The sequence below is a fragment of the Anomaloglossus baeobatrachus genome, chromosome 6, assembly GCF_048569485.1.
Source record: "Anomaloglossus baeobatrachus isolate aAnoBae1 chromosome 6, aAnoBae1.hap1, whole genome shotgun sequence".
NCBI classification, from domain to species: domain Eukaryota; kingdom Metazoa; phylum Chordata; class Amphibia; order Anura; family Aromobatidae; genus Anomaloglossus; species Anomaloglossus baeobatrachus.
Genome location: NC_134358.1, coordinates 273,843,109 through 273,867,354, shown reverse-complemented (window position 1 = coordinate 273,867,354; position 24,246 = coordinate 273,843,109).

Sequence of the window (24,246 nt, the reverse complement as noted above, 5' to 3'; positions counted from 1 at the left end):
TTACTTTACATACCACTGATAATACCACTGTACACGTGCAGGCTGATAACTGTGGGTTTTTTTCTGTATGGTTATACTATTGATGTCAAATTGATATGATATTCTAACCCTTTTGAATTTTTCTAACAACTTTCAGCTTTAGTATTATGAATTGGTTTTACATTTTTGTATGCCTTTAATCGGCCTCAACACTAATATTGTAATACCTGTACTTTGATACCTGCCCTCACTGCACACAATATTAATACATGTGATGCCACTGTTTTTAGGTTTTCTGCCAGTTGGCAATCATTTTTAATAATAAAGTTGTTATACTTTTTTGACCTAATCGGTTCCCCATTACTAAAGCAGTGTAGAGCTTGAAATAAAATTAACACAGTTCTAAGATATGTCAGAATTTTAGGGGCTGTGCAATTTTTCAAATTCACAACAAATCTATTTGCTCGAAATCAAAAATTTTTGGCAAAATCTGTCAAAGTTAGCAAATTTGAATTTCAACACATTCACTCATCATATTTTATAGTAAGACTTTCAACATGGATAGATATTCCAGTTATTTGAGTAAACATAGCTGAAATACCTATCCATGTTGGAAGTCCTGAGGAATGCTTGGGACCTCCACCTACTATTCTCCTGATAAACTATTATTTACCTACTATGAGGAAAACATGTTGAAAAAGGTGAGATGGTTAACTTCAGCAGCATTGATAGGCCTGCAGTTACACCTCATAAACTATGTACTATGTCAAGCTTTTTTTTCAGTATGTGATATATTTCACAAGTGTGGTTTGCTTATTTAGCAGCACTATCATTCCTGGGATGTCATTATACAATATTTTTGGGAACATGCTTTGTTCAGTGTACAGTTTGCTTTCACTTCACTTCTAGATAGCTTCATTGTGGGAGTAAAGGACAGTTTTAGGGAACGCCTTAATTGAGTGGGGCATCATTGCGATTTTTAGAGTGCTGACCACCACAGCTGGGTAGTGGGGCATTTAGGACACAATTAGTTTTGCCCATTACCTTGAGCTTTCATTTATTATTTTGAATGTGGTTATTCCTACTTTCCTACTTCCTATTGTGTTTCACTTTTTTGTGCACAAGTCGCTTTAGCACTACGCACCACTTAATGTCAAGATTCTAACATATATTATAAAGTGTTGATTTATATTATTATAAAGGGTATTCATCTGTTAATCTTTTCTCCATTTCCAGAATATCTTGGTGAAATCTTTCACCATGCTCATCGCTCATTGCTCCGCAGTTTGCTGTAAAAAAGTGTAAATTCAAATTTAAGAAATTAATAAGTAAATGACTAGTGATGGGCGCACCTGGACTGTAAAAGTCCGGATCCACACGGTGTCCAAAATGGCAAGGAGGCATGGTAATACAGCCAGCAAAAGATGTACAGAAGCCAAACTCGTTCCAGTTTTGAATCACTGTTGAAAACAGAAAGGGAAAGGAGATGCAGACAGTGCAAAATATAGCCAAAATGGGCAGGAGAAATGGCAGTACAGTAAGGAACAGATGTACAGAAGACACTCATTACAGTTTGGGATCAATGTTGGAAACATTCTAAATGACTCTCAAAGTGAGAAAAGAGTTTCAGATAGTTTGAGGCCTTGCTAAAATATGCAGGACTAATGGAAATACAGCCAGCAACAGATGTACAGCAAACACTATGAATCCTGTTTTGCATCAATTTTTAAAACACGCTAAATTCATGACTCTTAAGGGTGCTTTACACGCTGCGACATCGCTACCGATATATCGTCGGGGTCACATAGTAAGTGACGCACATCCGGCAGCGGTACCGACATTGCAGCGTGTGACACCAAGGAGCGACGATCAATGGTGATCGTTGACACGTCGCTCCTTTCCTTAATATCGCTGCTACCACAGGTACGATGTTATTCGTCATTCCTGCGGCATCACACATCGCTATGTGTGACACCGCAGGAGCGACGAACATCTCCTTACCTGCGTCCACCGGCAATGAGGAAGGAAGGAGGTGGGCGGGATGTTACGTCCCGTTCATCTCCGTCCCTCCGCTTCTATTGGCCGGACGCTTAGTGACGCTGCAGTGACATCGCTATGACGTTGAACTCACCTCCTCCTTGAGGGAGGGATTGTTCGGCGGTCACAGCGACGTCGCTGACAAGGTATGTGCGTGTGATGCTGCCGTAGCAATAATGTTCGCTACGGCAGCGAGCACCAAAAGTTGCATTAACAATGGGGGCGGGGGCTGTCGTGCTCGACATTGCTAGCAATCGTTAGCGATATTGCAGCGTGTGAAGCACCCTTTAAAGTGGGAAAGGATATGCAGGCTGTCGAAAGCCAAACTAAAATGACTTTGAGGCACAGGTAATGTTATGGGACATGTGTTTGCTTGTGTAACGTGGGAAATAGTGTTGTGGAAAGAGTATCGACGGACGGCCACCGCCATGAGGTTGCAGAAAGCATCCACAAGCCTAAGTGCCAAGATTTCAGCAAAATCAGTCTGGGAAAGTGGTCATTTAGTATTTTTGTATGTGGGTTGGAAGGATGCATATTAACACTTGAGTTCCAAGGCCTTGGGTAAAGACAGCTGGACGCTGTGCTGGGAAAAGGAAGTGTGTGTAGTTCTTAATAGTGTCTGCAAGTTTGTAAAGACAACATCAGACGGGAAGGCATCTGTTCCTGCATCCTTGACATGGGATTCTCCAGCACGAAGAACAGGGGAAGATGTAGTGGAATCACTAGCAGACAATGATTGTAGACCCAGGCATTAGGCCTACCTAATTGACCAGGAGGCATGAAAATACAGCCAGCAACAAACATACAGGAGACATTATAATTCCAGCTTTGGATAACTTTTGAAAAAAACCTCTTAATTCATGATTCTGAAAGTGGCAAAAAATTTGCATACAGTGCAATACCTAGCCAAAATTGATGGCCTCTGGTAGAGGACCCGAGAATGAGAAGGACAAATAACCACCCACAGGGAGTGAGAAGGTAGTTTTATATATATAAATGTACAGTATATGTATATATATATACATACGTATCTTGGTACATGTAGTTGCATGTCCATAAATTCTTTTAGATATACTTGCTCGCAGTTTTTGAAGCATCTTATCAGGGAAGATCCTCCAAACCTCTTGACAACTAAATACATATTTTCTTTGAATGCAGGCATGTGCAAGTTCTTCTGCTTCTTCATATTATTACTTCCAGCCAAGACTACTTGTTCCTCTCTATTAGAGATAAGCCACCCTCTAGAGGCTCGAATTAGGTTCAGTTCATCGAACGGAGGCCGCGTTCGAGTTCGGTTCGGCGAACCCTTCGATGAACCTCTCGAACCCCATTGAAAACAATGGGAGGTAATCACAAACACATAAAAACACCCAGAAAACACCTTCAAAGATGTCCAAAAGGTGACAAACAACTCCCAAGACAACACAAACACATGGGAAAGTGACAAGGACATATACTCATGCCAAAACAAAACAGCTGGGAGAGGAAAAAGAGGAGGAGACACAGATATATTCATTACATGCCCTTCTAAAATCATGTAAAACACAGCAATGGGACTCCAAGCGGAGTCCTACTTTTTTCCAAAAATTGGGCTCCACAGACACCACTTCAGTGGCAGCACTTGTGCCCCAGTTGTACACTTCACCGGTACATTTGCATCAAGCACATTCAAAAATACCCCAGCCTTAACTGTCCCCAGGATTACACCGGTGTAGGTAGCAAAGTCTTTGCTGATCCATAATTTGTTCATCTTGGAGCATTTTTAAAAACACAGCAAGGGGACTCCAAGCGGAGTCTCCCTTTTTTCCAAAAATTAGGCCCCACAGAAACCCCTTCAGTGGCATCACTTGTGCCCCAGTTGCAAACTTGAAAGGTAGATTTGCATCAAGCACATTCCAAAATACGCCAGCCTTAACTGTCCCTGGGATGACACTGGTGTAGGTAGCAATATCTTTGCTGATCCATGATTTGTTCATCTTTGAGCATTTTTAAAAACACAGCAAGGGGAGTCCAAGCGGAGTCTCCCTTTTTTCCAAAAATTAGGCCCCACAGACACCCCTTCAGTGGCATCACTTGTGCCACAGTTGCAAACTTGACAGGTAGATTTGCATCAAGCACATCCCAAAATACGGCAGCATTTACTCTCCACAGGATGACGCAGGGGTAGTAAAGTCCTTGTGGATCCATGACTTGTTCATCTTGATGAACGTTAGTCTGTCCACATAGTCACTGGACAGACGCGTGCGCTTATCTGTCAGCATACACCCAGCAGCACTGAAGACAGTGACAACGCTCGCTGCGGGACACGACAAGATCTCCAAGGCGTAAGTGGTGAGCTCAGGCCATTTTTCAAGATTTGAAGTCCAAACTGAGTAAGGCTCCAGATGCAAAGTCATGGCATCGATGTTCATTTGGAGCTACTCCTGTATCATGCTCTCCAGCCATTGACTATGTGTCAGACTTCTTGTCTCTTGTGGCCTTGCATTGGAAGGTCTAAAAAAATATGAAACGATTCCATAAAATTGCTAGTACCAGCACCAGATACGGTGTTGCTTGTGTGGTTTGACTGATAATGACGAGACCGTCCCATGCTTGGCAAGTGACAACTGGGAGATTCACTCCATGCACCACTGTGGAAAAGCCGAGCTAAGATTGAGTAACAGCTTCTGCTGATACTCCTGCATACGTGCGTCCCTTTCTATGGCTGGAATTATTTCACAAAATTTGGACTTGTACCGGGGATCTATTAGAGTGGCAAACCAGTAGTCATCATCACTTCTAATTTTGACAATCCGAGGGTCATGTTGCTTTTAGTGCAACAAGAAGGCGCTCATGTGTCTTGCGCATCCATGCGGACCAAGTCCTTGCTGTGTTTGTGGCGGCAAGGTGATAACCGTGCTTCCTTCCTCTGACATCTCCCCCCAACCTCATTCAACCGAAATTTCACCAAGGTCTCCCTCATCTGCTGAGTCTTCCATGTCCATCGAGAGTTTGTCCTTCATTTCTTCATAGTCTCCTGCACCTTCCTCAACATTTTGGCTGCTACCATGTACCCTTGTTAAGCCCTTTTTCCCCACCATTCAATGCCTGCCGCCTTGGTGATGATGAACGTCTGGACCTTGTAGATGTTGGTATCCCTTGCGCACATGAATCCTCCTGTAGTTCCTCCCCTTCCTCTTGTTCCACCCCCTGACTACGAATAGTGTTTAGCGTGTGCTCCAGCATGTAAATGACTGGAATTGTCATGCTGATAAAGGCATTGTCAGCGCTAAACATATTCAACGCCATGTCGAAACTGTGCAGAAGGGTGCATAGGTCCTTGATCTGAGACCACTCCATCAGCGTGATCTGCCCCACCTCTGCATCTCATTGGCCCAGGATATACGTCATAATGTATTGCACCAGGGCTCAGCGGTGCTGCCACAGTCGCTGTAACATGTGGAAAGTCGAATTCCAGGGTGTCGGCACATTGCATTTCAGGCGATAAACCGGCAGGCCGAAAGACTTCTGGAGCGATGCAAGTCGCTCAGCTGCGGCGGTTGAACGGCGGAAGTGAGCAGAGAGTTTTCGTGCCCTGTGCAGAAGCCCATCTAGGCCCGGTTAGTGGGTTAAAAATTGCTGGACACCAAGGCTCAACACGTGAGCCATACAAGGCACGTGTGTCACCTTGCCCCGGTGAAAGGCCGCACCCAGGTTTGCAGCATTGTCACACACGGCCTTCCCTGGCTGCAGGTTGAGTGGAGACAACCATTTACGAAATTTGCTCGCAAGAGCTGATCACAACTCCTCTGCTGTGTGACTCTTATTTCCAAGACATTTCAAGGTAAAGACCGCCTTATGCCGTTGAGCTCTGCTGCCAGCATAGTAAGGAGATGTGCGGGATTCCTTGTGCGCAGTTACAACGCGGGTGGCCTGACCAGGCAGGCTTGGGGCGGAGGTGGAGGACCCAGACGAGGATGAGGAGGCAGAAGCAGTGGAGGAACTTCTACATAAAGAGGATTGACGCACAAGTCATGGTGACGGCAAGACTTGTTCAGCAGACCCTTCTCCATCTCTCACCATAGTTACCCAGTGCCCAGTCAGTGACATGTAATGCCCCTTTCTTTGCTTACTGGTCCAAGTATCAGTGGTGAAATACACACACAAAGTTTCTCAAGGAAGCGGTGATGTTGTGTGCGACATGCTGGTGTAGCGCAGGCACACCTTTCTTGGAGAAGTAGTGACGACTGGGCATCTGGTACTGGGGCACTGCGACGGACGTAAGGTCTCAAAAATCCTCTGTGTCCACCAGGTGGAAAGGCAGCATTTCGGTAGCTAAGAGCTTACAGAGGGATAAAGTCAACCTCTTAGCTTTATGGCTCGGAGGAAATGGCCTTTTATTTGTCCACATCTGAGGGACAGAGATGTGGCTGCTGTGTAGAGACGGTGGTGAGTAGGGTGTCCCTGGAAAAATGCAGGTCTGTGAGGAAAGTGCAGGCAGAGACATGATGGTGCCTTCATCCAAAGTTGGTGCTCTCGATGTTTGAGAGAGCTGTACACCAGCACTTTTTTCCCCTTCCAAACCAACTGACGACCTACCAAGCAAACTGCCTGTTACGGTTAAAGTGGTGGGAGGTCTGCGTGGAATAGCAGTTGTGACAGCTGTCCCCACAGTCATAGAAGATGAATAGCGCGTGGAGGAAATTGAAGGGGCAGATGGTGTTTGGCCTGCTCCGCTAGGCCGCATTACAGCACGGTGAGCTTCCCATTGGGACTTATGCTTGTTATTCATGTGACAATTTATGGAAGAAGTTGTCAAACTGGTGAGCTTTATGCCTCTATTTATATATTGCCGACAAATTTTACAGATCACATGATTTGGGAGATCCTTTGCAAGGTCAAAAAAGGACCAGGCTAGGCAAGGCTTAGAGGCCATGCGACCTGCAGGGCCACCCCAACTTGTGCTCAGAGGCAGAGTTGTGGCTGAGGATGCAGTTGTAGACATCCTTCCAGTACTCCGACTCTGTCCAGGAAGGCGCAAGGTAACTTCGTCGTCAGTTGCATTCTCCTCCACCACCTCTGATGACCTCCTCGAGTACCTGACTGTGGGTTGACAGTAAGTGGGATGTAGACCTTTATCATAAAGCGTTGTGTTTGCACTCCCCTTGCCCTCATACCTAACCTCGTCCTGCCCAGACTGCATAGTTAAGTTGTCATCCCAATCAGGTATCTGTGTCTCATCGTCATCAGTATGTTCCTCATTGTCTCCACCAACAGGTGTTACAGTTTGGGAATGAGGGTGTACATTATGCTCAGAAACTTGGTCATCGGGGCCAGAATCTGAGTCACAAAGCTTCTGGGCATCACTGCAGACATTTTCCTGGTCTGCACTCACTGTAGCTTGGGAGAAGACCTCTGATTCCCAGCCTATAGTGTGACTGAACAGCTCTGAAGGTTCAGCCATCTCTGTTACACAATACTCTGCAGGGTGGATGGAGACTTGAGAGCTGGGAGAAAGCAAGTGTGATTGGGGTGACAACTCAGAGGACTGTTATTTTTTGGATGTTGAAGTTGAGGTGGAGGAGAGGACACTTGTTGGAGCACTTGCGATCCATTCAAGCATATTCTTTTTTGGTGCATCATCTACCTTTGTTACAGTTGTTCGGTTTCGTAAAAAGGGAGCACATCCGATTGTCCACGGAAAGTAGTAGACATCTTACTTTTGCTGGAAGATGGCCTATCTTCAGCAGATGTTAATGTAGCTTTCCCACCTTCCCCACAGACACAAACTTTTTTTTTCCTTTTCCAACACGTCTGTTCCCCTTTCCCCCAGCATCTGTCCTTTTGCCACTTATTTTGTTAGCGACAAGATTGGCCACTTAAAATGTAGATGCAAAAATTGAGAGGTGGTGTAGATTGCAGAGGTGGTCTAGCTTGATTGACAGCTGAAGAGCCAACACTGACTATCACAGATAATTTTTGTATGCCCCTAACAGTGGCAGCACAGTTTGCCATTAGAATTGTGTATCAAAAAAGCACAGGTGTGTACAATGCAGAGGTGGTCTAGCTTGATAGACAGCTGTAGAACCAACACAGACTATCACTGATAATATTTGTATGCCCCCAACAGTGGCAGCACAGTTTGTAATTAGAATTGCGTATCAAAAAAGGACAGGTGTGTACAATGCAGAGGTGGTCTAGCTTGATAGACAGCTGGAGAACCAACACTTAGGGGTACTTTGCACGCTGCGATGCCGAGCGCGATAGTCCCCCCCCATCGCAGCTGCGATATCCTTGTGATAGCTGAACATTATCGCTACGGCAGCTTCACATGGACTCACCTGTCCTGGGATGTCGCTCTGGCCGGCGACCCGCCTCCTTATTAAGGGGGTGGGTCGTTCGGCGTCACTGCGACGTCACACAGCTGGTGGCCAATAGGAGCGAAGGGGCAGAGATGAGCGGGATGTAAACATCCCGCCCACCTTCTCCCTTCCGCATATCCTACGGGAGCCGCGGTGACGCCGGTAGGAGATGTTCCTCGCTCCTGCGGCTTCACACACAGCGATGTGTGCTGCTGCTGGAGCGAGGAACAACATCGGACCAGCACATCAGCGTAATTATGGATTACGCCGACGCTACACCGATGATACGATTATGACGTTTTTGCGCTCGTTAATCGTATCATCTATTGCTTTACACACTACGATGTCGCACCTGCGATGTCGTAGTGTGCAAAGTATCCCTTACTATCACAGACAATTTTTGTATGCCCCTAACACTGGCAGCACAGTTTGCAATTAGAATTGCGTGGCAAAAGTGTGCAGGTGGGTAGAGTGCCCCTGTTCTGTTGGTACCAGGACAGGAAAGGAATACTAAGTTACTATTCCAGACACTGTTGGGATGGCAGAAAAAGTGTCAGCTCTTTGGGCAAATAAAATAGCATGGCAAAAGTGGGCAGGTGGGTACAGTGCCCGGGTTCTGTGGGTACCAGGACAGGAAAGGAATACTAAGTTACTATTCCAGACACTTTTAGGATGGCAGAAAAAGTGTCAGCTCTTTGGGCAAATAAAATAGCGTGGCAAAAGTGGGCAGGTGGGTACAGTGCCCGGGTTCTGTGGGTCAGTGTACAGGAAAGGAACAGTAACTTAGTATTCCAGACACTTTTAGGATGGCAGAAAAAGTGTCAGCTCTTTGGGCAAATAAAATAGCGTGGCAAAAGTGGGCAGGTGTGTACAGTGCCCAGGTTCTGTGGGTCAGTGGACAGGAAAGGAACAGTAGCTTAGTATTCAAGACTCTTTTAGGATGGCAGAAAAAGTGTCAGCTCTGTGGGCAAGTAAAATAGCGTGGCAAAAGTGGGCAGGTGGGTACAGTGCCTGGGTTCTGTGGAAGGAAGCCTCACTTTCTATCCCTTCTAATGATGAAATGCAGCAAGAAATTCCCTGAGCTCAGGTACGCAGATGCTGTTATCTAAAGCTGTACACAACGTTTGCACGGACCTGCCTAGCAGCTCTGGCTATGAACGCCTGGATTTCAGCCCTGAAAAGGGTTGAAATAACCATCAGTCCCTAATCCCTAGAGCGCTGTGTAGCTTGCACTATGTCTATAGTGCACATAGCAGGATAGGCGGCAGCAGCGTGAGCGGTGACTGTCACCCACACGCACAAAGGAGGTAATGGCGGCGACAGGGAAAATGGCCGTATTTTATAAGGCAAGGACATGTGACATTCACAGCTTATGACACATGCCCTTGCTTGTCTGGCAAAAATGCACTTAGCTGTGTGTGTGTCTGTGATTGGCTGACATCCTGGCCCGCCCCACTGCACGCGCGCTTAGGAAAAAAAAAAAGGCGATCGGCATGCTCTCAGCAATGCACCACAGATCTAAACTGCGTCCCCCCTGCACACTATACGCTGAAATTTGATAATAGCGTGAATCACAGTGACTCACACTATTACAGTGAAAAGCCAGCTAGTAACTAGCTAGGCTTTTTGCTGATCGAACCGTTATCGAACGTAACTCGAGCTATCGAGCTTTCAGCAAAATGCTCGCGTTCAAGTTTGATCTCGAGCACCCCCAAAAATCACTCGAACATGAAATTGGCGAACCTCGAACATCGCTCAACTCTATTCTCTATGCTAAAAATAGTCCTTATTAGAATTGGCTGTACCCTTAGAGTTGCTTTCCGAATAAATTTGGAGCCAATCAGATGCTTCCTTGATGGCACTTCTTGATGGATCAGTATCTGCCTGCATTTCTCATCATTGAGGATAACATTAATCCTGATCAAATATCCATGTACATTTGTCAAAATGCAGTCCCAAACTTCCAAGAGAGCTCCCCTATGCACCAGTATTGCAGGCAAACACTCATTATTATACCACTCTTCAGTATCACCTGGTACTACTCAGGGAGACACAGTACTGCAAAAGCTTACCCAATGGGCTGGGGGTACAGACACAAACAGTCTCTAATATGGACAGGTGTAGCCTAGATAGCTGATGCAGACTGGATGGTAGTGACCAGCAGGCATGGAGGGTTCACCTGATAGGGCAAATGTAGCTTGGACGGCGGTACTGACTGGAACAGCAGGTCCTGCTGGTTTAGCAGAAATTGGATGCATGGAGGAAACAGCGGGTGCATCACGTAATGCAAGTAAACAAATGTGACTGTTACAGCGTGCACGGCTGGTACAGTGAGTTTTAGGACACAGACTCATATTAGAATAAAAGCATGAAGTACAGCACATGGGAAAGGGCCTGACAACTAGAAACAAGTATTTAAAGATAGACCAGGTTGCCTGACAGCTCCTATAGGTAGAGGATACCTTAAATACCTAGTGCTTCTCAGCCACAGGCTGAGAGGCACTTCCTGGTTAGGGTGTGCTGGACCTTTAAGAACAGGTGCGCGCACACTCTAAGCATGATCTATGGAGACCTGTGTGACATTCACAGACCCTGGGAGTGGAAGGCAGGGACCAGGTACACAGAAGCCACCTCTGAGCGCATGACAGTTTTCCAGCTTCGCCACCTGGTGGAGAAGGGTATGACAATGTAAGGCCAGAATCACACTTGCTAGTGCATCGCGTGTAACTCGCGTGAGTCTCTCACGGTAGAACTAGAGATGAGCGAACCGGTCGCGGTTCGGCTCGAGGTTGGTTCGCCGAACGGACCTCCCGTTCGAGTTCGGTTCGTCGAACGTTCGACGAACCGAACTCGAACTGCATAGGAAACAATGGCAGGCAATCACAAACACAGAAAAACACCTAGAAAACACCCTCAAAGGTGTCCTAAAGGTGACAAACAACTCAAACACATTGGAAAGTGACAAGGACATATACTCATGCGAAAACAAAACAGCTGGACAAGGAAAAAGAGGAGGACACACAGATATAGGCATGGCACGCCCTTCTAAAATCATGTAAAACACCGCAAGGTGACTCCAAGCGGAGTCTCCCTTTTTTCCAAAAATTGGGCCACACACACACCCACCCCTTCAGTGGCAGCACTTGTGCCCCAGTTGTACACTTCACAGCTAGATTTGCATCAAGCACATTCAAAAATACGCCATAATTAACCGTCCCCAGGATGACACCGGGGTAGGTAGCTAAGTCTTTCCTGATCCCAGCTCTGTGCAGCTTGGATCATTTATAAAAAACACAGCAATCAAGGGTTACTCCAAGCGGAGTCTCCCTTTTTTCCAAAAATTGGGCCCCACACACACCCACCCCTTCAGTGGCAGCAGTTGTGCCCTAGTTGTACACTTCACAGCTACATTTGCATCAAGCACATTCAAAAATACGCCATTCTTATCCGTCCCCAGGATGACACCGGGGTACGTAGATAAAGTCTTTGCTGATCCATGACTTGTTCATCTTGGCTTCTTTTAAAAACAATGTAAGCAAGGGTTACTCCAAGCGGAGTCTCCCTTTTTTTCCAAAAATTGGGCCACACAGACACCCACCCCATCAGTGGCAGCACTTGGGCCCTAGTTGCAAACAGGATGTTTTGATTTGCATCAAGCACATTCAAAAAGCCGCCATTCTTATCCGTCCCCAGGATGACACCGGGGTAGGTAGCAAAGTCTTTCCTGATCCCAGCTCTGTTCATCTTGGCTTCTTTTAAAAACACAGCAAGCAAGGGTTACTCCAAGCGGAGTCTCCCTTTTTTCCAAAAATTGGGCCCACACACACCCACCCCTTCAGTGGCAGCAGTTGTGCCCCAGTTGTACACTTCACAGCTAGATTTGCATCAAGCACATTCAAAAATACGCCATTCTTATCCGTCCCCAGGATGACACCGGGGTAGGTAGCAAAGTCTTTCCTGATCCCAGCTCTGTTCATCTTGGCTTCTTTTAAAAACACAGCAAGCAAGGGTTACTCCAAGCGGAGTCTCCCTTTTTTCCAAAAATTGGGCCACACAGACACCCACCCCATCAGTGGCAGCACTTGGGCCCTAGTTGCAAACAGGATGTTTTGATTTGCATCAAGCACATTCAAAAATACGCCATTCTTATCCGTCCCCAGGATGACACCGGGGTACGTAGATAAAGTCTTTGCTGATCCATGACTTGTTCATCTTGGCTTCTTTTAAAAACAATGTAAGCAAGGGTTACTCCAAGCGGAGTCTCCCTTTTTTTCCAAAAATTGGGCCACACAGACACCCACCCCATCAGTGGCAGCACTTGGGCCCTAGTTGCAAACAGGATGTTTTGATTTGCATCAAGCACATTCGAAAATACGCCATTCTTATCCGTCCCCAGGATGACACCGGGGTAGGTAGCAAAGTCTTTCCTGATCCCAGCTCTGCTCATCTTGGCTTCTTTTAAAAACACAGCAAGCAAGGGTTACTCCAAGCGGAGTCTCCCTTTTTTCCAAAAATTGGGCCCACACACACCCACCCCTTCAGGGGCAGCAGTTGTGCCCCAGTTGTACACTTCACAGCTAGATTTGCATCAAGCACATTCAAAAATACGCCATTCTTATCCGTCCCCAGGATGACACCGGGGTAGGTAGCAAAGTCTTTCCTGATCCCAGCTCTGTTCATCTTGGCTTCTTTTAAAAACACAGCAAGCAAGGGTTACTCCAAGCGGAGTCTCCCTTTTTTCCAAAAATTGGGCCACACAGACACCCACCCCATCAGTGGCAGCACTTGGGCCCTAGTTGCAAACAGGATGTTTTGATTTGCATCAAGCACATTCAAAAATACGCCATTCTTATCCGTCCCCAGGATGACACCGGGGTACGTAGATAAAGTCTTTGCTGATCCATGACTTGTTCATCTTGGCTTCTTTTAAAAACAATGTAAGCAAGGGTTACTCCAAGCGGAGTCTCCCTTTTTTTCCAAAAATTGGGCCACACAGACACCCACCCCATCAGTGGCAGCACTTGGGCCCTAGTTGCAAACAGGATGTTTTGATTTGCATCAAGCACATTCAAAAATACGCCATTCTTATCCGTCCCCAGGATGACACCGGGGTAGGCAGCAAAGTCTTTCCTGATCCCAGCTCTGTTCATCTTGGCTTCTTTTAAAAACACAGCAAGCAAGGGTTACTCCAAGCGGAGTCTCCCTTTTTTCCAAAAATTGGGCCCACACACACCCACCCCTTCAGTGGCAGCAGTTGTGCCCCAGTTGTACACTTCACAGCTAGATTTGCATCAAGCACATTCAAAAATACGCCATTCTTATCCGTCCCCAGGATGACACCGGGGTAGGTAGCAAAGTCTTTCCTGATCCCAGCTCTGTTCATCTTGGCTTCTTTTAAAAACACAGCAAGCAAGGGTTACTCCAAGCGGAGTCTCCCTTTTTTCCAAAAATTGGGCCCACACACACCCACCCCTTCAGTGGCAGCAGTTGTGCCCCAGTTGTACACTTCACAGCTAGATTTGCATCAAGCACATTCAAAAATACGCCATTCTTATCCGTCCCCAGGATGACACCGGGGTAGGTAGCAAAGTCTTTCCTGATCCCAGCTCTGTTCATCTTGGCTTCTTTTAAAAACACAGCAAGCAAGGGTTACTCCAAGCGGAGTCTCCCTTTTTTCCAAAAATTGGGCCCACACACACCCACCCCTTCAGTGGCAGCAGTTGTGCCCCAGTTGTACACTTCACAGCTAGATTTGCATCAAGCACATTCAAAAATACGCCATTCTTATCCGTCCCCAGGATGACACCGGGGTAGGTAGCAAAGTCTTTCCTGATCCCAGCTCTGTTCATCTTGGCTTCTTTTAAAAACACAGCAAGCAAGGGTTACTCCAAGCGGAGTCTCCCTTTTTTCCAAAAATTGGGCCACACAGACACCCACCCCATCAGTGGCAGCACTTGGGCCCTAGTTGCAAACAGGATGTTTTGATTTGCATCAAGCACATTCAAAAATACGCCATTCTTATCCGTCCCCAGGATGACACCGGGGTACGTAGATAAAGTCTTTGCTGATCCATGACTTGTTCATCTTGGCTTCTTTTAAAAACAATGTAAGCAAGGGTTACTCCAAGCGGAGTCTCCCTTTTTTTCCAAAAATTGGGCCACACAGACACCCACCCCATCAGTGGCAGCACTTGGGCCCTAGTTGCAAACAGGATGTTTTGATTTGCATCAAGCACATTCAAAAATACGCCATTCTTATCCGTCCCCAGGATGACACCGGGGTAGGTAGCAAAGTCTTTCCTGATCCCAGCTCTGTTCATCTTGGCTTCTTTTAAAAACACAGCAAGCAAGGGTTACTCCAAGCGGAGTCTCCCTTTTTTCCAAAAATTGGGCCCACACACACCCACCCCTTCAGTGGCAGCAGTTGTGCCCCAGTTGTACACTTCACAGCTAGATTTGCATCAAGCACATTCAAAAATACGCCATTCTTATCCGTCCCCAGGATGACACCGGGGTAGGTAGCAAAGTCTTTCCTGATCCCAGCTCTGTTCATCTTGGCTTCTTTTAAAAACACAGCAAGCAAGGGTTACTCCAAGCGGAGTCTCCCTTTTTTCCAAAAATTGGGCCACACAGACACCCACCCCATCAGTGGCAGCACTTGGGCCCTAGTTGCAAACAGGATGTTTTGATTTGCATCAAGCACATTCAAAAATACGCCATTCTTATCCGTCCCCAGGATGACACCGGGGTACGTAGATAAAGTCTTTGCTGATCCATGACTTGTTCATCTTGGCTTCTTTTAAAAACAATGTAAGCAAGGGTTACTCCAAGCGGAGTCTCCCTTTTTTTCCAAAAATTGGGCCACACAGACACCCACCCCATCAGTGGCAGCACTTGGGCCCTAGTTGCAAACAGGATGTTTTGATTTGCATCAAGCACATTCAAAAATACGCCATTCTTATCCGTCCCCAGGATGACACCAGGGTAGGTAGCAAAGTCTTTCCTGATCCCAGCTCTGTTCATCTTGGCTTCTTTTAAAAACACAGCAAGCAAGGGTTACTCCAAGCGGAGTCTCCCTTTTTTCCAAAAATTGGGCCCACACACACCCACCCCTTCAGTGGCAGCAGTTGTGCCCCAGTTGTACACTTCACAGCTAGATTTGCATCAAGCACATTCAAAAATACGCCATTCTTATCCGTCCCCAGGATGACACCGGGGTAGGTAGCAAAGTCTTTCCTGATCCCAGCTCTGTTCATCTTGGCTTCTTTTAAAAACACAGCAAGCAAGGGTTACTCCAAGCGGAGTCTCCCTTTTTTCCAAAAATTGGGCCACACAGACACCCACCCCATCAGTGGCAGCACTTGGGCCCTAGTTGCAAACAGGATGTTTTGATTTGCATCAAGCACATTCAAAAATACGCCATTCTTATCCGTCCCCAGGATGACACCGGGGTACGTAGATAAAGTCTTTGCTGATCCATGACTTGTTCATCTTGGCTTCTTTTAAAAACAATGTAAGCAAGGGTTACTCCAAGCGGAGTCTCCCTTTTTTCCAAAAATTGGGCCACACAGACACCCACCCCATCAGTGGCAGCACTTGGGCCCTAGTTGCAAACAGGATGTTTTGATTTGCATCAAGCACATTCCAAATCCACAAGCATTTACTCTCCCCAGGATGACACAGGGGTAGTAAATTCCTTCTGGATCCATGACTTGTTCATTTTGATGAACGTCAGTCTGTCCACATTGTCACTGGACAGACGCGTGCGCTTATCTGTCAGCACACACCCAGCAGCACTGAATACACGTTCAGAGACAACGCTGGCAGCTGGACACGACAAAATCTCCAAGGCGTAACTGGAGAGCTCTGGCCATTTTTCTATGTTTGAAGCCCAAAAGGAGCAAGGCTCCAGTTGCACAGTCATGGCATCGATGTTCATTTGGAGATACTCCTGTATCATCCTCTCCAGCCGTTGAGTATGTGTCAGACGTGTTGTCTCTGGTGGCCTTGCAAAAGAGGGTCTAAAAAAATTATGAAAAGATTCCATAAAATTGCTGTTACCGGCACCAGATACGGTCCTACTGGTACGGGTAGACTGGTGAAGATGACGAGACCGTCCCATGTTTGTCAAGTTACAACTGGGAGATTCCCTCCCTGCACCTGCACGGTTGTTTGGTGGAAAAGCCGAGCTAAGATCGAGTAACAGCTTCTGCTGATACTCCTGCATACGTTCGTCCCTTTCTATGGCTGGAATTATGTCACAAAATTTGGACTTGTACCGGAGATCTAATAGTGTGGCAATCCAGTAGTCATCATCACTTCTAATTTTGACAATACGACTGTCATGTTGGAGGTAGTGCAACAAGAAGGCACTCATGTGTCTTGCGCAGCCATGCGGACCAAGTCCACGCTGTGTTTGTGGCATAGAGGTGCTAACCGTTCTTTCTTCCTCTGACATCTCCCCCCAACCTCTTTCAACTGAAATTTGACCAAGGTCTCCCTCATCCGCTGAGTCTTCCATGTCCATGGACAGTTCATCCTCCATTTCTTCATGTTCTCCTGCACCTTGCTCAACATTTCGCCTGCTACTATGCGCCCTTGTCGATCCCTGTTCCCCATGGTCCCATGCCTGCTGCGTTGGTGATGATGAACGTCTGGATCTTGGTGATGTTGTTGTCCCTTGCGCATATGAATCCTCCTGTAGTTCCTCCCCTTCATGTTGTCCCACCCCCTGACTCCGAATAGTGTTTAGCGTGTGCTCCAGCATGTAAATGACTGGAATCGTCATGCTGATAATGGCATTGTCAGAGCTAAACATATTCGTCGCCATGTCGAAACTGTGCAGAAGGGTGCATAGGTCCTTGATCTGAGACCACTCCATCAGGGTGATCTGCCCCACCTCTGCATCTCGTTGGCCCAGGCTATACGTCATGACGTATTGCACCAGGGCTCTGCGGTGCTGCCACAGTCGCTGTAACATGTGTAGAGTTGAATTCCAGCGTGTCGCCACATCGCATTTCAGGCGATGAACCGGCAGGCCGAAAGACTTCTGGAGCGATGCAAGTCGCTCAGCTGCGGCGCTTGAACGCCGTAAGTGAGCAGACAGTTTTCGTGCCCTGTTCAGAAGGCCATCTAGGCCGGGATAGTGTGTTAAAAATTGCTGCACGACAAGGTTCAACACGTGAGCCATACAAGGTACGTGTGTCACCTTGCCCAGGCGAAGGGCCGCACCCAGGTTTGCAGCATTGTCGCACACGGCCTTACCAGGCTGCAGGTTGAGTGGAGACAACCATTTATTAAACTCGGACCGCAGAGCTGACCACAACTCCTCAGCTGTGTGACTCTTATTACCAAGACATGTCAAGCTAAAGACCGCCTGATGCCGTTGCGCTCGGCTGCCAGCATAGTAATGAGGCGTGCGTGATTCCTTCTGCGCAGTGAGAACGCTGGTGGCCTGACCAGGCAGGCTTGGGGCGGAGGTGGAGGACCCAGATGAGGTGGAGGATGCAGAAGCTGTGGCGGAACTTGGACAGACAGAGGATTGACACACAAGTCGTGGGGATGGCAAGACTTGTGCAGCAGACCCTTCACCATCTATCACCATAGTTACCCAGTGCCCAGTCAGCGACATGTAACGTCCCTGTCCATGCTTACTGGTCCAAGTATCGGTGGTGAAATGCACCCGTTCACACACAGAGTTTCTCAAGGAAGCGGTGATGTTGTGTGCGACATGCTGGTGTAGCGCGGGCACACCTTTCTTAGAGAAGTAGTGGCGACTAGGCATCTGGTACTGGGGCACAGCGACAGACATAAGGTCTCTAAAATCCTGTGTGTCCACTAGGCGGAAAGGCAGCATTTCGGTAGCCAACAGCTTACAGAGGGATAGAGTCAACCTCTTAGCTTTGTCATGGGTCGGAGGAAGTGGCCTTTTATTTGACCACATCTGAGGGACAGAGATCTGGCTGCTGTGTGTAGACGGTGTTGAGTAGGGTGTCCCTGGAAAAATGCAGGTTTGTGAGGAAAGTGCAGGCGGAGACATGATGTTGCCTTCATCCAACGTTGGTGCTATCGATGTCTGAGAGAGCTGTACACACTCGCTTGTTTCCCCTTCCAAACCAACTGACGACCTTACAAGCAAACTGCCTGTTGCGGTTACAGTGGTGGAAGTTTTGCGTGGAAAAACAGGTGTGACAGCTGTCCCCACAGTCCTAGAAGATGAAGAGCGCGCGGATGCACTGGAAGGGGCGGGCGGTGGATGGTTCGCTCCGCTAGCCGGCATTGCAGCACGGTGAGCTTCCCACCGGGACTTATGATATTTATTCATGTGACGAGTCATGGAAGAAGTTGTCAAACTGCTGAGGTTTTGACCTCTACTAACAGAATCATGACAAATGTTACATATCACATGAGTTGGGCGATCTTTTTCGATGTGAAAAAAGGCCCAGGCTAGGCAAGGCTTAGAGGCCATGCGACCTGTTGATCCACCCCGAATAATGCTCATAGGCAGAGTGGTGGCTGAGGATGCAGTTGTAGACGTGCTACCAGTGCTCCGACTCTGTCCAGGAAGGCGCAAGGTAACTTCGTCGTCGGTTGCATCCTCCTCCACCGCCTCTGTTGACCTCCTCGAGTGCCTGACTGGGGGTTGACAGTAGGTGGGATCTAGAACGTCATCATCAATTGTTGTGTTTGCACTCCCCTCCCCCTCAGACCGAGCCTCTTCTTGCCCTGACCGAATATTTAAGTTGTCATCCCAATCGGGTATCTGCGTCTCATCTTCATCAGTATGTTCCTCATTGTCTATAACCACAGGTGTTACAGTTTGTGACAAAGGGTCAACATTATGCTCAGAAACTTGGTCCTCACGGCCTGAATCTGAGTCACAAAGGTTCTGGGCATCACTGCAGACCATTTCCTGTTCTGTACTCACTGTAGCTTGGGAGCAGACCTCTGATTCCCAGGCTATAGTGTGACTGAACAGCTCTGCAGACTCAGCCATCTCAGTTCCACCATACTGTGCAGGGCTGATGGAGACTTCAGAGCTGGGAGAAATCAAGTGTGATTGGGATGACAACTCAGAGGAATGGTGTTTTTTGGATGCGGTACTTGAAGTGGCTGAGAGGGCACTTGTTGGACCACTTGAGATCCATTCAAGCATTTTCCTTTTTTGCCCATCATCTACCTTTGTTCCTCTTGTTCGTGTCCGTAAAAAAGGGAGCACATCGGATTGTCCACAATAAGTAGTAGACATCTTACTTTTGCTAGTAGATGGTCTATCTTCAGCAGATGATAATGGAGCTTTGCCACCTTCCCCACTGACAAAACATTTTTTGCCTTTTCCACCACGCCTCTTCCCCTTTCCACCAGCATCTGTCATTTTGCCACTCATGTTGATTGCGACAAGATTGTGGACTGAAAATGTGGTAGTAAAAATTGAGAGGTGGTGAAGATTGCAGTGGTGGTCTAGCTTTATTAACAGCAGAATAATAAAGAATAAATATCCCTGACAATGTAACTTAGTTATAATTCGTTGGAGTGTGCAACGCAGGCAGACGTGCTGCAAATGTCTTGGCACTAGTGGGACTATAGCAAAGTCCAATAGCCACGTATAGGATGCCACTAGGTACACTGAGTGTTTGCTAGTATAATGGCTTCGTTATAATTTGTTGTAGTGTGCAACGCAGGCAGATGCGCTCTGCAAATGTCTTGGCACTAGTGGGACTATAGCAAAGTCCAATAGCCACGTATAGGATGCCACTAGGTACACTGAGTGTGTGCTAGTATAATGGCTTCGTTATAATTAGTTGGAGTGTGCAACGCAGGCAGATGCGCTCTGCAAATGTCTTGGCACTAGTGGGACTATAGCAAAGTCCAATAGCCACGTATAGGATGCCACTAGGTACACTGAGTGTTTGCTAGTATAATGGCTTCGTTATAATTTGTTGTAGTGTGCAACGCAGGCAGATTCGCTCTGCAAATGTCTTGGCACTAGTGGGACTATAGCAAAGTCCAATAGCCACGTATAGGATGCCACTAGGTACACTGAGTGTTTGCTAGTATAATGGCTTCGTTATAATTAGTTGGAGTGTGCAACGCAGGCAGATGCGCTCTGCAAATGTCTTGGCACTAGTGGGACTATAGCAAAGTCCAATAGCCACGTATAGGATGCCACTAGGTACACTGAGTGTTTGCTAGTATAATGGCTGAGTTTAAAAAACTTGGAGTGTGCAATGCAGGCAGATGTGCTCTGCTAATGTCTTTGCACTAGTGGGACTATAGCAAAGTCCAATAGCCACGTATAGGATGCCACTAGGTACACTGAGTGTTTGCTAGTATAATGGCTGAGTTTAAAAAACTTGGAGTGTGCAATGCAGGCAGATGTGCTCTGCAAATGTCTTGGCCCTAGTGGGACTATAGCAAAGTCCAATAGCCACGTATAGGATGCCACTAGGTACACTGAGTGTGTGCTAGTATAATGGCTTTGTTATAATTAGTTGGAGTGTGCAACGCAGGCAGATGCGCTCTGCAAATGTCTTGGCACTAGTGGGACTATAGCAAAGTCCAATAGCCACGTATAGGATGCCACTAGGTACACTGAGTGTTTGCTAGTATAATGGCTTCGTTATAATTTGTTGTAGTGTGCAACGCAGGCAGATGCGCTCTGCAAATGTCTTGGCACTAGTGGGACTATAGCAAAGTCCAATAGCCACGTATAGGATGCCACTAGGTACACTGAGTGTGTGCTAGTATAATGGCTTCGTTATAATTAGTTGGAGTGTGCAACGCAGGCAGATGCGCTCTGCAAATGTCTTGGCACTAGTGGGACTATAGCAAAGTCCAATAGCCACGTATAGGATGCCACTAGGTACACTGAGTGTTTGCTAGTATAATGGCTTCGTTATAATTTGTTGTAGTGTGCAACGCAGGCAGATGCGCTCTGCAAATGTCTTGGCACTAGTGGGACTATAGCAAAGTCCAATAGCCACGTATAGGATGCCACTAGGTACACTGAGTGTGTGCTAGTATAATGGCTTCGTTATAATTAGTTGGAGTGTGCAACGCAGGCAGATGCGCTCTGCAAATGTCTTGGCACTAGTGGGACTATAGCAAAGTCCAATAGCCACGTATAGGATGCCACTAGGTACACTGAGTGTTTGCTAGTATAATGGCTTCGTTATAATTAGTTGGAGTGTGCAACGCAGGCAGATGCGCTCTGCAAATGTCTTGGCACTAGTGGGACTATAGCAAAGTCCAATAGCCACGTATAGGATGCCACTAGGTACACTGTGTGTTTGCTAGTATAATGGCTGAGTTTAAAAAACTTGGAGTGTGCAATGCAGGCAGATGTGCTCTGCTAATGTCTTTGCACTAGTGGGACTATAGCAAAGTCCAATAGCCACGTATAGGATGCCACTAGGTACACTGAGTGTTTGCTAGTAAAATTGCTTAGTTTAAAAAACTTGGAGTGTGCAATGCAGGCAGATGTGCTCTGCAAATGTCTTGGCACTAGTGGGACTATAGCAAAGTCCAATAGCCACGTATAGGATGCCACTAGGTACACTGAGTGTTTGCTAGTATAATGGCTTCGTTATAATTTGTTGGAGTGTGCAACGCAGGCAGATGCGCTCTGCAAATGTCTTGGCCCTAGTGGGACTATAGCAAAGTCCAATAGCCACGTATAGGATGCCACTAGGTACAGAGTGTTTGCTAGTATAATGGCTGAGTTTAAAAAACTTGGAGTGTGCAATGCAGGCAGATGTGCTCTGCTAATGTCTTTGCACTAGTGGGACTATAGCAAAGTCCAATAGCCACGTATAGGATGCCACTAGGTACACTGAGTGTTTGCTAGTAAAATTGCTTAGTTTAAAAAACTTGGAGTGTGCAATGCAGGCAGATGTGCTCTGCAAATGTCTTGGCACTAGTGGGACTATAGCAAAGTCCAATAGCCACGTATAGGATGCCACTAGGTACACTGAGTGTTTGCTAGTATAATGGCTTCGTTATAATTTGTTGGAGTGTGCAACGCAGGCAGATGCGCTCTGCAAATGTCTTGGCCCTAGTGGGACTATAGCAAAGTCCAATAGCCACGTATAGGATGCCACTAGGTACAGAGTGTTTGCTAGTATAATGGCTGAGTTTAAAAAACTTGGAGTGTGCAATGCAGGCAGATGTGCTCTGCTAATGTCTTTGCACTAGTGGGACTATAGCAAAGTCCAATAGCCACGTATAGGATGCCACTAGGTACACTGAGTGTTTGCTAGTAAAATGGCTTAGTTTAAAAAACTTGGAGTGTGCAATGCAGGCAGATGTGCTCTGCAAATGTCTTTGCACTAGTGGGACTATAGCAAAGTCCAATAGCCACAGATAGGATGCCACTAGGTACACTGAGTGTTTGCTAGTATAATGGCTTAGTTAGAATGAGTTGGAGTGTGCAGAGGACAAGAGGGTACAGTGGCAGGATTGTGGTGCTCTGGGTAGAGGAATGGAAGCCTGCCTTTCTATTCCCTCCTAATGGTGAAATGCAGGGAGGAAATCCCTGACCTGGGCTACACAGACGCTGTTGCTGTTTGCAGGACCTGTCACTTATGGCTCTCTGACCCTGCCGGTTTGAGCCCTTAAAAGGACTGCTAGAATGTGCTCTCCCTAAGCTGTCTAACGCTGTGTATGCAGCGCATACAGCTGTATCGGCGATAGGACAAAGGACGGAACTGCGACAGTGATGTCTGACACCAAAGACGCAGAAGGCAGATAATGGCGATCGTGAAGAAAATGTCCGGTTTTATAATGCAGGGACATGTGACATGCAGATCCTATCACACATGCCGTTGCTTCTCTGCCTCAAAGTCCACTTAGGTGTGTGTGTGTCTGTGATTGGCTGACATGCTGGCCAGCCCCACAAGACGCGCGCGGTTAGGGAAGGAAGACAAGAAAAAAAAAAAAAAAAATGGCGATCGCCATTATAGAAACAGCAGTGATCTGAAGGCGCTGTTCACGCACACTATACACTGAAATGTGATAATAGTTTGATTCACAGAGTGACTTACACTATTACAGCAGAAACCAAGCTAAGATTTAGCTGTTTTTTGGCTGCTAGAACCGTTCTCGAACGTTTCTAGAACTATCGAGCTTTTGCAAAAAGCTCGAGTTCTAGTTCGATCTAGAACATGCCCCAAAATCACTCGAGCCTAGAACTGGAGAACCACGAACCACGAACCGCGCTCAACTCTAGGTAGAACCCGGCATGGCCGCACACTATGCATACAGGAGCGTCTGAGCTGCATAGAGATACATGCAACCGACCCGCTCCTGTCAGGAGAGTGTGCGGCCATGCCGGGTTCTACCATGAGAGACTCACGCGAGTTACACGCGAGGCACTAGCAAGTGTGATTCTGGCCTAAGGACGCATTGCACTCAAATACAACTGTTTCTATGAATCACTGTATTTCAAGCAAGATGAAAATGATAATCATTATCTTCTGTTTCGCATAATTGGTTACTCATATACATGACATACTTTATAGTCTCCCAAAATCCCTGAATTTTCACAAGAAAACATGCACATTGTTTTTAGCACAAAAAGTAGACCACATAAATATTAATTACATTTCCCTTTTGTTTATTGACTTTTCTTTTTGTCAATTGATAAAAATAAACCAGAAATACTTTTCTATTTTTGAACACTTTCTTACTTTGCACAATTTTTTTCACATCTGCCTAAAACTTTTATATACAGTACACTTGAAAGCAGAAGTTTACATACACTCTGATAAGTCACATAGGCATGTTTTCCTCACTAACTGAGATGAAATCAGAATAAACCTTTTCCGTTTTAGGTAAACTGGGATTACCAAATATATTTATAATTAAAAAATGCAAGAATAATGAGAGAGAAT